At 42.9% G+C, this 14,735-nt stretch overlaps 1 protein-coding gene across 29 annotated transcripts in view; it reads right to left on the bottom strand.

Moving 5' to 3' along the window:
* LOC111960007 (receptor-type tyrosine-protein phosphatase delta-like) overlaps positions 1–14,735 on the bottom strand; it is a 648,092-nt gene that overhangs the window by 463,140 nt on the left and 170,217 nt on the right. For all 29 annotated transcript variants that reach the window (XM_070437867.1, XM_023981849.2, XM_070437873.1 and 26 more), the window contains exon 4: positions 8,487–8,510. The gene's annotated coding sequence lies outside the window, so the exon portion shown is untranslated. The remainder of the gene's footprint in view (positions 1–8,486; positions 8,511–14,735) is intronic.

Genomic DNA, 14,735 nt, shown 5'->3' with positions numbered 1-14,735 from the left:
TTTCTCTCCCGTCCTCCGAGTGAAGCGATTACCGGCCCCAGATACATTTCAGCAGCAAGAGAGTGGGGACAGGCAGAGGACCGTAGGTAAATAAAGAGATGTCAACTTTGCTTAATGGGAGGAATCGCACATTATCCCCCAAACACACTGTTCTTTGTAATGATGCTTACAGATGGCCTAGCATTTCCACTTAGTTCTCAAACGAATAAAAACTCTGATACTGCTCACATTACAACCATAAGTACTGCTTTTTCAGAGGCGACATGCGCCTACGTTTTTTTTAGGGGGAACTGAAGGCCAAATGTAAAATATTTTCATTAATTCTTTGTAAAATGAACTGTATACAGTACAGCATATTTGTATTTTCAGGCAGCACATACCCCTTCTGTTTCAATAGCCCTTAAGCCTCTGAGTGTGGGACAAGGTTGTCCTTTTAACATACATATATGGACACACTACTAACAAAGTTAAAAAGGGAATCAATTACCTAAATTGAAAGTGAGGAAAATATCTTGTTCTTGTGTGCTACGGGTCTGATTGACAACCCCACTGCATGTTGTGCTTGTGCTCAACCTACAATGTGAAGGGTACGCTACTAGGCGCCCTCCGGTTCAGTTTGTACCGGCCTGGAGCAAAAACCAAATCACTGTACTGATTTTCTTACTTGACCCGAAAGAATGTCAGGGTAACGAGTGGAAAAAATGCCCTACAGTACGAACATCTTCCAATAGTCTTAATCAGTAGCCAGGGGACTAAAAGGACTCTTTGCCATAAAACCTGGATCGTCTTATTCAGCACAGACCTGGTTCGATGTGTGGCAGGCCACAGCGGACCAATTATGGCAGAAGGATTCTATTTTGGTGTTAGTACGTCAAGAGAGTGTGCGTGGAGAGAGCCACTCTTCCATAGAGGCTTTCTGTGTACAGATAGCTCTGTAGAGTAAATACATAGCTCTTTTAAAATCCATACCAGAACCCATGGGGCTAGAGCATGTATGGCTGTGGATGTAGCGAATATAAATGCCTCATTCAAATAAAAAAAATAGGAGAGTTTGGATGCTTAGAGGTTCTTGATTAAAATAAGTATTTCACGGTTTTGAGAACGCTCCTGGTAGAGGATTTACAGTATCAGGTGCTGGATTGTTCATTTTTCACTGCACTAAAAGTGTCACTTTGAACGATGATTCGGAGATTCGCATTGAAAATGTGAATAAAAACAGGCCTGGACAACATGGGAAATGTTTTCTTTGGTTTCAGATCTCAATCTGGGAGGCAGGAAGACAGTAAATAGTGTCCTTGCGGAAAAAGCAACTACCAGAGAACAACATGAGAGTAGCATCTCACAGCTGTGGAATATGTGACTAAAGCTCCCTCCATATGAGCTTTCTCTTTGAGCAATTCAAATCCGTAAACATGTAACGTTGCTTCGAGAGACTACTCAATATAGMCTCAATCTATGTTTCAAAAGCAATGATAGTCAAAAAAAATAAAAAATCCTACACATCTGCATCTCCCCCAAAAACAAAACAACAAGAAACAAAGGAACCACAGGTTTTCTAAACTAATCAAGGTTGATTAGGCCGACAACAGGCTTTGACAAAGCATCGACCAAGCCGGAATGGAAGTTACACCTAGAGGCGAAAAGACTGGAGTATCAAACCAGGATGTCTCTGCTTGGCCACACATTAAATATTCTGCCTGGCTAAAAGAACATCCAGCCTATGTGCCAGAATCAGAGCCAGAACGGCAGATGGATGGGTCACAGAATAACCTCTGACATTTGACCTTCAGGAAGCGAGGGGCGGATTCCGTCCAACAGTCGTCAACCTCCAAAGTCCGTTCCAGCAAAATGTTGATTTGTATTCATGTGTCTAAAAGACATGCCAAAGACGAGGCTATGCTTACATTATTAGGAGTGAATACGACTGTCTGGTATCTGTAGTCATTCAGCTATTGCACTCAGAGATGACGATTGGTCAGTAATCCAGAGATGACTATTGGTCAGTAATCATGGATGAAATGTGACTGGTGTCTCTATATCATGTGTCTTGTTCCTTCATGGTTCTGCATGACATATTAAKAGCAAGATATCAAAAGAATGCTTAAACATTTCTGATTCTACTCTAGCATGTCAACAACACTCTTTGGCGTGGTACTCGTTATATAATGCCACAGCCTTTAGCACAACTGATTTTTGTATGTGTCAGTTCTTTGATCGTCACTGTTCGGTTGAATGGCGGAACCATACAGGCACAAAGAAATCATACATTCAAAGAGCAGATAATTAACTGGACTAATTAAAAACTCTGGATTAACAATACAGAGAGGACTGGGGAACTAGAGAGCTAGGGAACCCTTGCTGTGACATATCGGAAAGGGAGCAATTTCAGAGTTAAAAGGGGCCCGGTTCTTTACATGGCATGAATAAAAGTGAAATGATTAAACACACTGTAGCATAAAAGACAAGTCAGAGGGTGGACTAGACGACATGTCGACACAAGTGGCGAGGAGTGGATGAAGGGAACATTAAACGCGACGGGGTGATTAAAATAGCTCCTTACGGGCATATTTAAAAAGAACAAGTCTAAATTGGGAGTTAATGTAGTCTATGTCAGGGAATTCAGCTACGGTGCTGAGTGGGGAGTGCCCTAGGGGTTAACACAGCACAGTCCTATATCGCAGTGTGTCTGGCCTTTGAATGCTGACGTAGGGTGAACAGGAGTGGTAGAGGTTCCCTGTTTGGGGTGGGAGCGAGTTCAATTTCATGCTTTGGGTATGAGAAGAATCAACCAGGTCGCACACTATGGAGTCAAATGCATAATGGATGATGGTAAACAACACTGGTATACTTCCCTATCGGTGATGCCATAAAGAATGTCCTCAAGGGGGAAAGGAAGGTGGGAAGCTAAGACTCAGTTGACACACGCCAATGCATGCCAATGTGGTTTCGTAATCTGGTTGTGACATTGCAACAAACCACAAGGCCTTTGTTCTTTCTACTGTGTCCAAAAAAATACTTTTGCTCAGTTCAGTGTGTTCTGTAAAAGTTTCCCCATTGGCTAAAAATACAAATCAAACACGAATACGGTAAGGGGACCAAAGTGCCAAAGCTTGGAATCCAATGCTTGGTGCTACCCCTTCTCTCTCTTGTGAAGTGTGGATCTGAGGCCCGGATGCAGGACCAGATACACTCATGGAGAAAGAGAGAGATGGAGAAAGAGAGAGATGGAGAAAGAGAGAGGGAGACCTTAATGTGCCTTTACCATATGCTGTTAGCTACTGATGGATGTTGCTCTCCCCAGGCACTGAGACAACTTATCGCGTTTGCCAGTGACATCGTTGTCTCCTATAAAGTTAAAGACGAGCCATCTGTTACAAACAGCAGCCCCACTTGCGTGGACACGTGTATGTGTGAGATTGTGTGTGTGTGTATCCCACCACTCCTAATAAACTGGCAAATGTCGAGACGCTTCGTGTCATAATAATATTTAATGCCACAGCGTACCTGCTGGCTCAGTGCTGGCACTCATGAGTTGACTGTAATGACACATGGAACAAAGACCTTTTCTGGTACCCGTGCTAAAATGTGCTACTCAGCTGTAACATGATGAATCCATATTTTCCTGAATCTTATGAAGCCTCTTTTAAAGGTATATATCGGGATTTGGGCAATTATCTACTTCCCCAGAGTCAGATGAATTGGTGGATACCATTTTTATGTCTCTATGTCCATTGTGAAGGAAGTTAAAGGTAGGTTCGCAAGCCAATGCAAACTAGCGTTAGCACAATAACTGGAAGTCTATGGGTATCTGCTTGTACTACAAAATACCTTAGTTCTTCTTAGTGTCAATGGGAGATCATTATTCTTATCAATATTTTTTGAGATATTACAACCGAATAAAGGTAGATACCTATATGAACATGATGGGACAATTCAAACCAATACAGTTTAATGTATTAGCAGTGGATGAGATTTGGTAATCAGGTCAAATTAGATTTAGAATGATGATTTTCACAATGTATTCGTAGATACTCTAATGGCAGTTGTCTACCTGGAAGTTGTCTTTGTAGCACCTACAGTACTAGTATGATGTCACATCAATTTGAACATTAAGCGGTTATGATTGCCCTTTCATGAGATAGTCGGTGTGCAAACAGCATCCCGATGCACTTTACATGGAGCCTGTCACCTATTTATATAATTTAACAATGTAATGGTGTTTGCTTATCCAGCCGACAATCACTTCCTTTGCCATCGCTCACTGAAACACTGATCAAGCATGGCACAACTTCTACCTGAATGAAAGGCATGCATGGCATAATACAATAATAACTGGCGCCCAGCTTTTCTAAAGAACTGAAGGTGTTATTTTTACTCACTGCGGAGCGAACAAAGATGAACTCTCTGTACTCTCACTGTCGCTCAGTTGCTCTCACTCTCCGACTGCTTGGAGCCCTTGTTCCTCGGCGAGCATAATGAACCCAATTGTCATTCCTGCCTTTAGCTTCTATTTGAAGTGCTTATGAAAAAGGAGTAGGCCTTTGAATACCGGACATTTCGACGCACATTCAAAGGGTGGAGCTTCAAGAATTAGGTAAAGAAAGAAGCATGCTTTTGACTTGCTATATCGTGTTGGGAGGAAGCCCCAAGATGGTGGAAATAAAAGAGGGGTCAGTGAATATGGTACGCTGCCATGATGATGTAAATCCTGGAGAAACACCTGCTGTGTGTGATTCATTGGCAGAGATGTATCAGGAACTGCTCAAGGACATACCCAAACTCTGACATCTCTATCAAACTTCCCATATGGACAAAAACAGTAAATGTTGATGAAGAGATTAGTACTAATTTGATGACTGTCAAATGAAATGACTGGAGATAAATAATTGCAAGACTAGCGAGATTAAACCCGGGATGTATTTTTTTGTCGTCAAAATGACAGACCTTCCAATGAAAAATGACTTTTTCTACATGAGCAGAAAGAATATTACATTGCTCCTGAGAAGAGACTGGAAGGTACTTAAGTCAATGAAAGATCAGAGTTAAAAGAGGTCTGTAAAGGTTAATAAGATTCAGGCACATATTTACAGGTTCTCAGTAAATGTGCCGAAACAACATTACTACATAATGTTATTCATAGTAAACATTTAATTATTCAGATGACTATTTATTATCAATCAATTAGTGCATTATATATTATTTTGTCAATGTGGCAAACGTGTCCAAAACATGTATCCGTAATAATGAGCAGTACGTATTTGTGTTTCTAACCTTGAATCATGGTAAACAGGGCATAAATAAAGACCATTTGGCTTCAATCCTGCTCAGTCCACCAAAGAGGGCTCTCTTTCTGCCATAGTGGACGTGAACCTGGAAACGCAACCCCCACAGATGCCTGGTGGTTGATGTTTGATGTTTGACACAGATGTTTGACACATTCTAAGTCCACCAGCAAGGTTCTCGGTAAATGTCCATCTGTTGGCCTCCCGCGGGTCATTAAAATTCCAGACTAGCCAGGGGTTTTCTCCTCCAAGCAGTCAATCAGTCGTTCACTGCCTCTAAAAGCACGAGAGCCAGACCAGAACCTCTCCCGCAAATGCTCCGACTGGTTACGAGTGGCAGGCAGAGTGGCACTGTGTTTTCAATTACACCACAAGGTGACTTCCCTCCTGCTCCCAATGCATCATTATATTAAAGCTCATTCAGGAATGCTAACTTGAAGAGATCATTTAACATGCGATGTTCAAGGAGGCTAAGCTAACAATAGGTTAGCATGCTACGGGAGTGTAGCGACCGTCCAATGTTGCTCCCCTGACCACTTCCTCCCTCCTACCTTGCGAACGAGATCATTGATTTTCCCCTCTATACATTGGCATTGAGTTGACGGCTCACGCTGCCCCTTTTTGGGGGATTMTTCCTGCTATGGGGGATTCAATCATGTATCTGACCCCTTCCGGACTGGTGCAGGCTCCCATACTGTTTTAGGGCTGTATGCACCGAGGAACCAGGCTGAGTGACTGTACCTATACTGTTCATTCAATAGGCTAATTGTATCAGCCCAGTGACGAATAGACGCGGCTGAGCAACACTGGAACAACTGGAAAAGGAACCAGAGTCGACTGTACTGTCGTGTCTCAGCTTATTTTCTTTGCTCCATAATTAAAGGTTATACTACCGTATAAGGAAGGCAGCAACCTTCCCTCTAGCCATGATTTGCTGAGATAATGAGCGGGCTGGACATGCCGAGAGATGAGTTTGGATTGGTCTGCCATATAGCACGCTTCTGTCTACTTGAGCTGGTCAGTATGTGTAGGTAATCCTGTCTAACATGACTTTTTTTAACGAACCGAGTAGTAAAACTGCATAAGTGTTGCTCTTCACTTTCTCAAGGACCGAGTTTTGAAATCAGTGGATTTTAAGTATGATAGCTAAGGAGATGGAGAAAACCCCTGTATGATGTTATTATTTGTATCTCAGAGCCATTTGCTTGGCTAGTTATAGCCTAATGTTAGCTAGCTAACATTGAACCTGGTTGGTTAGCTACCTGTAGATTCATGCAGGGTAGTAACGTCAGGAGTTAGAATTATGGTTTATTCTTTAGCTAGCTAGCTACATGTCTTAAAAAAAAGCCTCCACTATGCAAGTAACCATTTCGGGTGCGTTCGTAAATTCAGTCTGGCCATCTTCTCTCGTCTGAGTGTGCCAGAGCGCAGAATAACTGAATTTACGAACGCTCAACACCTGTTGAATATGGGCTGTGTCAGTAAACGTCGGCAAAAAAGCTAAATGAAATTGTTGCCAACAGCACAGTTACAGTTACCAACGTTCTGGATAACATAAATACAGCCTAACCAGTTCTGCTAGGGCGAGTAAAATGGTCAGAGTGGGGTGTTCTCACATTTGTGTCTGGAAATAGCTAGCAAGCTAGCCAATGTTAGCCAGTTAGCTTGGGTGCTTGACTGCCGTTATGAGGTCAGAACGTTTGGATCAACCCTACTCATCGGCTCCGAGAGCGAAACTCTCTGAATTTACGGACAATCTGACAGCACAGTTGCAGTCACCAACGCTCTGGATAACATAACAGCCTAACCAGCTCTGCTAGGGTGAGTAATGTTCAGTGAGCTGTTCGCTCATTTGTGTCTGGAAGTAGCTAGAAGGTTAGCTTGGGTGCTTAACTGCTGTTAGTACAGAACGCTTGATATGACAAGGGCATGACACGGTCTCCTTTGTTATTTGTTAATATCCTTTAAAAAGGCCACTTGAAGTGTGATGCACCCACTTCCTTGAGATACTCAGTGGGCATGAACTGCATTAGAATATATATATATATATATATTTGTCCAATATTTCAATAGTTCCTTGTCCTCAGATTGGATACACAATAAGTTGCAACTGAAAACATCTCACTGTTGAGGAGTACTTAGACCCTTAAAGAGATGGGTGGGGCTAAAGCTTAAGAGGGTGTGAACAATGCTGAATAGGTGTAGACAAAGTAGGGCTCTCCAGTAGTAGTACCAAAACATTCAAAGGCCATTTTTTAAAAGTGAGTTTAGATGTTTATCAACTTTCAAAGCAGAATTACTTRCCCATTGTTCCTTAACGGTAGTGTATGATATACCATTTTGTGGCTCTGAGTCTCTACTTTTATCCAAAGTAAAAAACACAATTTCAAATTTTGCTACATAAGACCGATTTGAGCCGGTCGGTCACATTTGTCCTTGAAAGTAATTGAAATATTTGTGGTGCATCACTCCTTATGATACGACAAGGGCATGACACGGTCTCCTTTGTTATTTGTTAATATCATTTAAAAAGTCCACTTTAAGTGTGATGCACACACTTCCTTGAGATACGCAGTGGCCATGAACTGCATTAGAATATATATATATATATTTTTGTCCAATATCACCATGGTGATGGCGCCTTCCTGTCATGCCATGGAAGTGTGTGATAGAAATGGCGAAGGGAGCTGTGGCAGGGGAAACGTTCACCACCAGTGGCCCCTTACTATAGTTTATGTCTTTGGAAACAGATACCGGGGCTCCCTGTTTAAGTCAACACTGCCAGATCCTCTTTGAACAATCTGGCTCATTTGACTCTCATTCGAATACAATTTAAACCACTGAGAGCATAACCCGGAATGCCAGAAATAGCTAGCTTGTGTGTTGGCGCTCTTACATGTAGAAAAACGAAGGGGAGGATGGCGTAGCATTGCATACCTTCCTGAGTAAACAGCAGCATCTACCCCACCACTCCCATACTCCCTCCTTTACTTAAGCATTCAGATTGGATACACAATAAGTTGCAACTGAAAACATCTCACTGTTGAGGAGTACTTAGACCCTTAAAGAGATGGGTGGGGCTAAAGCTTAAGAGGGTGTGAACAATGCTGAATAGGTGTGGATGGATACACAATTGAGTTGAAACTGAAAACATCTCACTGTTGAGGACTAGTTAGGTTGGGAAAATAACAAAACGAGTCTTACCTATTGTGGAACGGATGGTCACATCTGTAAGGAGGAGGGGAAAGAAAGAGAGAGAAGGGGGAGGGAGAAAAAAAAAGAAACGTCAGCAAATTACAATGTACAGCAGAGTAAACTTCAACGCAGGCTAAAGCTGTCACCGGCTCCTGAAAAATGCCCCATACGTTGGTGCAGACTGGAGGTTAAGAATAGTCGCTGTCAAGAGGGGTCTGTAATTTATTAAGTGACCAACATGAAACGTCGGACCTTTCTCCCCCGAGGATCCAAAGTTTGCACAACTGGCATTAATATTTGTCAGTGTTTCCTCCGATTCCAAGGGAAGGAGACCAATAATAAAGACAAAAGTGGGCAGCAGTCATCCATTACGACCAAGTGTTCACCTCAACACGATTGCGCACACGCACACACACACACACACACACCACCTTCTTCCACTGGTATGTCTTTGAAGTAATTTAGAGGGCCTCAGATATCTCTAACCCTTTGTGCTACGACCTTTCCTTATATAACCCAGCGCTTGTTATTTCGACAGCTGATGTCTGGGGCGCCGGAGTTATAATACGACGGCATCTCCGTCTCTTAGTCTGCTTTATGAAGACCTTAAGGTCTTCCCACCGCAGAAGCCCGGCAAGATAAAATAGTCGGATTTAGCCACATCTTCAGTTTCATTGCTGTTTTCCCTGACATTCATTTTGGCTAAGATTTATGAAGAGGGGAGTTACGCGAGCAGGTGCTCACCTCGGCAACCCTCCCTGACAAGTCTGAGAAATATATTTCCCTTACCTCACTATATTTACATCAGAAACTGTTCCCTCTACGGGTTTACTGCTCCCAAGAACAGATTTGCTTTGGTTGTAAATGTTACACTAAAACAAAGACAGAGAGAGGGAGCTGACGACATCTTCAGCTCACACGAGACGTTAATTCAGAAGCTGTTCCGCGGGTAAGCATTGCTTAGAGAGCTCACAGAGACATACTGTATTGCTAAGCATCATTTTCAAGTAATTTGATTTATTACAGATTATGTTTTTCTCCTCGCATCTATTTGCATTTTGGTGTATACAATCTCCTGGGATCAACCGTGCTGGGAGAACGTGAACACAATGCCAAGTTGGCCTAGTCACAGAGGAATGGCTTATTTTTAGGCTAAGGAGGGAAATTAGGACTCAAACTCCTTGTGCTTAGGTATTCATTACTATACTGTTTGCTTCAAACACACACTGACACTGTCAGTTGCTGTTGTTGCTAAACAAGGGACCATGACTGGAGACCTTCAGGGACCACGCTCGGTAAAATTGGACACGGGGGTGATGTCAGATTTCAAGAGCTAAAAGAAACCCCTGAGGTTTTAATGACATGGATGTCTGCATTGGGAGAAAAAGAGAGACACTTCCTAAGAGAGAGTCAGAGACAATGGGGGAAAGATAACGGGCCGTATTGGGAGAAAGAGAGAGTCAGAGACCAAGTAGGGAAAGATAACGGGCCGTATTGGGAGAAAGAGAGAGTCAGAGACAATGGGGAAAGATAACGGCCGTATTGGGAGAAAGAGAGAGTCAGGAGACAATGGGGGAAAATAACGGACCGTATTGGGAGAAAGAGAGAGTCAGAGACAATGGGGGAAAGATAACGGGCCGTATTGGGAGTTTGGTGCAGCACATACAGTAACAGATCAATAGTGCCCTTTGAAATGTTGTACAACTTAATTAACTTTGTAGCGTTTGAGAATGACAGAGAACAGGATACGCAACTACAACCCATATTTTGGGGCAGTAATGTCACGTACAATTACTAAATTACTAAACAGACAGGAAAGGCAGTTTCGCAATCATTTATTTAAAAAAATATCAACACTTTCTCTCCATCAAACACGTTTTGGGTTTTAATAGTGAGTTTTGTTCTTGCAATGAATTGAGATGCATTGATTAGAAATATATGACCTCACCAAAAAACTCGAGTAAAGCTAGCACAGGCCCAACTCTAAGTGGATTAAGCCAGTGGGGGATTGGTGAAAAGAAATGCATGAGGATGACAGAGCCTCTTGTGAGTCTCCTTAAACCCACAATGTGAATAAGGAAAAACAAAGAGAGGATGATACTTTCCCCCCTGTTTCAAGCATATAAGCTGCTTTCGGAGTCTTAGTTAGGCTGTATGGAACCTCTATAAGATATGGAAACTTTTGACATGGCAGGAAATCCGAGAACTACATCCCTATGTTGCCGTTTCTCTGTTGACAACAGGGGATTTAGAGATGTATGTGGCGGTCAATGCGGTGAGTATCACAAGTGGACACACACAGTGTTTTGTAACAGAGCACTTCACAGGCAGCGTTTGGGCCTTAGCACTGAGATATAATGTGTTGGTGTGTTTCCACTTAAATCTGAGCTCACTGGACATAAGCTCATTCAATAGCCACGTGAGAGTGACAGTAGCCAACTCGTTTCCACCTAGCCTCTGTCGGTGTGCTCCTCTTAAACCCATTGACTGATTTCAGTTCATCAGTGGGTCAAGCTTTTGGTTCAATTCATTCTCTCTCACTCAGGCTTCATCACTCCAAAAGAGGGTGGGCTGCTGTGGCATGAGTGGTTGCCATTGGAAACGAAACGCAATGAACACAACGGACAGCTTTGCCAAGCCACTACTACACCGACCGCCGGCACCTCATGTTGTTCAATTACACCATGACGAAAAGGCCGCTGTTTGCACCGTGTCACTATTTAACCTATTCAACAGAGTGGAATGGAAACAGCTGTTTTTTTACAGCTCTACATAATGGCCTGAAATGGCTTGCTGGCGTAGCTCCAGCTTGCTGTTAAAATGCCTATCCGAGAGAGTAGAGAGAGGAGGAGAGCCAGAAACGGTTTACTGTACTGCTGCCTTCCTTACGTCGCTGCCACTGCAACTATCTGGGCCCCCTTCACAGACGCCATGTAAATACTCTCTGATGAGGGACGTTAAGGAAGTGTTAGAAGCTACAGCTGGTCCGTGCTCAGACAGACTTGAGCTTTGAGAATTTACATAAACCGACGATGGAGCCAAAAGAGTTTAGTGGAAGTTGTTTGGCTCTTTTGAGAACATTTTGTCAACTTTTTGACTTCAGAGTGAAGTATTTAATGCATGACGCACAAGAGCAGATCACTCAAACTCAATCAGCTGTTGTCAGATAATCTTGGTCCAGTTTAATGGCTACTGAGGCATGACAGTATATCAGCCATGCATACTTATGGACACTGGAGCAGATGTGGAGTTCTCTCAGCAGCTGACTCGGGGTTGCAGGTGCACAGGTTCAACACCGTTCTATAAAATCACTGAACAGCCTATATCTGGATACATTTACATTTACATTTAAGTCATTTAGCAGACGCTCTTATCCAGAGCGACTTACAAATTGGTGCATTCACCTTATGATATCCAGTGGAACAACCACTTTACAATAGTGCATCTAACTCTTTTAAGGGGGGGGGGGGGGGGTTGAGTTATAATAAACGTCAAGCTACACCCAATAACCTGAACACGGTTGTCATTGATCTGATTATCGCAACCGCACCCAAAACAAACTCAATAGTTGTCCAAATGTATGTAATCTAATCAAATTGAGTTGAAGTACTGCAAATCCCCTGAATATTAAAAGTACTGTTGATTTAGACATCTATTCCCACATCTTCTGGAGCAGATGGTGCATAAACAAATACAAACATGAAAGCCGAAGTCGGAAAAAAAAAACTTTCATGGTCTGCTTTGTCTTCCAGGGGCCATTCTGTAGGCATTCCCTTGTACAGGGCAATAAAAACTACTTTGGGGTCTTTAAAAAAAATGCAGCTTTATTTTTTCTTGCTTGATCAGGGATCAGAAGGGAGATATCAGAGGCCTCTGGCTCCTCAGTGAAATATGACCCAGTGTTCGGAAAAAGGAGGACAATAAAGAGCCTCTTGCTCAAGGAAACGAAGAGAAAGAGACAGGCTGGAGCCTGACGCCTCTGGCTGTGCCGGGCAGGCCTGCCCGTTCAGATGATGTGTTTGAGTAGGGGGCATTCCCGCGGGCATCTGTGTGATGGGTTGGCGGTTGGCACCATCAAGGCCTTGCCCAGATGCTTAAGGACCCTAAAGTGCCTTCTTGAATTATTGTGGGAAGGGTCAAAAAGCTTAGGCCTTACTGAACAAGATGTGGCAAAAGGACCTACATTATCTATACAGAGACTATTCATAAAAGACACACACACCAAATGAGCCTAAATATTGAAATACATTACCCTGTCATTCAGTCAGACTGTCATAACACCCCTATAAACGTGTAATAAACACTATAAGCACGCCAGCAAACCCTATCAACTCCAATAGAAAGTTAGGTCAAACAAGCAAACAATGTAGTACAGGATTCAAACAAGCTTTTTATTTGTGTTTTCCTGTGCTACCGGTGTGGAGGCACAGCCGAGGCCAGGTGGAGTCATTACCATGGGGCAGATGGATGAACAGAAGCACTACACCACACCGTGCTCCCTCGTTAGCCAGTGAGGTGGCGGCCATATGCGCTCATCATTAAAAGGAGCGGAGCACTCATTGGCTGTCACTCTAATTCAGAGGTGGGGCCAAGTCACTATTATTCGAGTCACAAGCAAGTCTCAAGTCACAAGGTGCTATTCTCAAGTCCAGTCCCAAGTAGAGTAGGTCGAGTCTCGAGTCAAGTCCAAGTCCTGAAATCTAAGAATAAGTCAAGTCAAGTCAAGTCACACGTTTTATCAAGCCAAGTCTCAAATAAAGTACAAATAAATCTATACAGGCAATGACTTGTTCAACTACAAATCTTTATCTATTTATTGAGTCTACGTGACACCCCTACAACACGTTTTGATTATGTAATAATTAATTTTAACAACAAATTCCACTCAAGCTTAATAAGTCAATTATCAATTTCAAGCAATTTTGGCATACCAAAAGACCAGTAGGCCTATGCTAGTAATTGTTGCTTGATGCCCCAACGCTGGTGACCTTGTGAAGTAAGTTTACTGGTCACTAACCTGAATATGTACACCCGCCATTGCGCGCCAATGCTAAAGACTGGTCATTGGTCGACAGTCAAGACACCCAACTTTTTGGTTCTGAAGCACAGATGATATGTTTTTGAAACAAGAACGTGGTGCTGTGCTGTAGGCCTATGTTAGTGACCAGATCGAATAAACAAAGGTATACATATAAAATACAAATGGTAGGCTAAATGTAGCCTATTAAAATATTTATGAAAAATATATTTTCCCCATTCAGTTTCACACTCGTAACCCCCCTAAACCTTGTCACTGTGCCAGCTCACCCGACCTGTGTTGATTGATAGTTTGCTGATCCAATCASAGGGCCAAGTGTGCTTTTGCAAGTGCGATACTGTCTCCGGCTGCATGGAGAGTAATCCACAAATATTCTGTGCCACAAAACGAGTGACAAAATGTTTACAGAACCTGTAGTCATCAGTCTCAAGTCATCAGTCATCAATCTCACTTCTCAAGTCTCACGTCAAAGTCTAGTCCCGTGTCTTGAGGCTCCAAGTCCAAGTCAAGCCTCAAGTTATTTTATTTTCTATCAAGTCCAGTCTCAAGTCATGTGACTCGAGTCCACACCTCTGCGCTAACAGGGATAATTAGCACTGGGTTTTTTAGTATCCTTTTTTGTTGCCGTTGTGTTTTTCTCTGTTGTTATAATTTTTCTGACAAAAATGTGTGTGTGTGTCTGTCTGTTTGTCTGTTCAAGAGTCTGTCTTTCTTGGTAAGTGTGTGCGTATGTGTGTGACTGCACAATGACGTGCCTCTGACTCCAGTGTCAGCTGAGCTGAAGGTTAGCCGCTCCTTTTAATATTGCCAATGCGGCTCCTTTGAAAATTCATTAAAGTGCTTCGACCCCTCTGCCATCTGTGCGTGTGAGAGGCAGGGGAACAGCTCTTAGAACAAAAGATGGAAATTCTGACAGAGGGACAGGCAGAGCAGCCCTTAGGCACACACACACACGTGCGCGCGCGCACACACACACACACACACACACACACACACACACACACACACACACACACACACACACACACACACACACACACACACACACACACACACACACACACACACACACAGGGACAGGATAGTATCCCTTAGACACACACAGACACACACGATGAATAGCCACTGATGTGGTGCTCTGTGTGATATTTATTTATTTTTCAACCTTATCCAAAGGTTGGCCCAAAATGAGAGTCAGGGAGTCAGGGAAAGATCATTGG

Source organism: Salvelinus sp. IW2-2015, linkage group LG37 (genome assembly GCF_002910315.2).
Source record: "Salvelinus sp. IW2-2015 linkage group LG37, ASM291031v2, whole genome shotgun sequence".
Lineage (NCBI taxonomy): Eukaryota > Metazoa > Chordata > Actinopteri > Salmoniformes > Salmonidae > Salvelinus > Salvelinus sp. IW2-2015.
The sequence above is the reverse complement of the archived record's forward strand: the minus strand, read 5'-3'. Positions and strand labels throughout refer to the sequence as shown.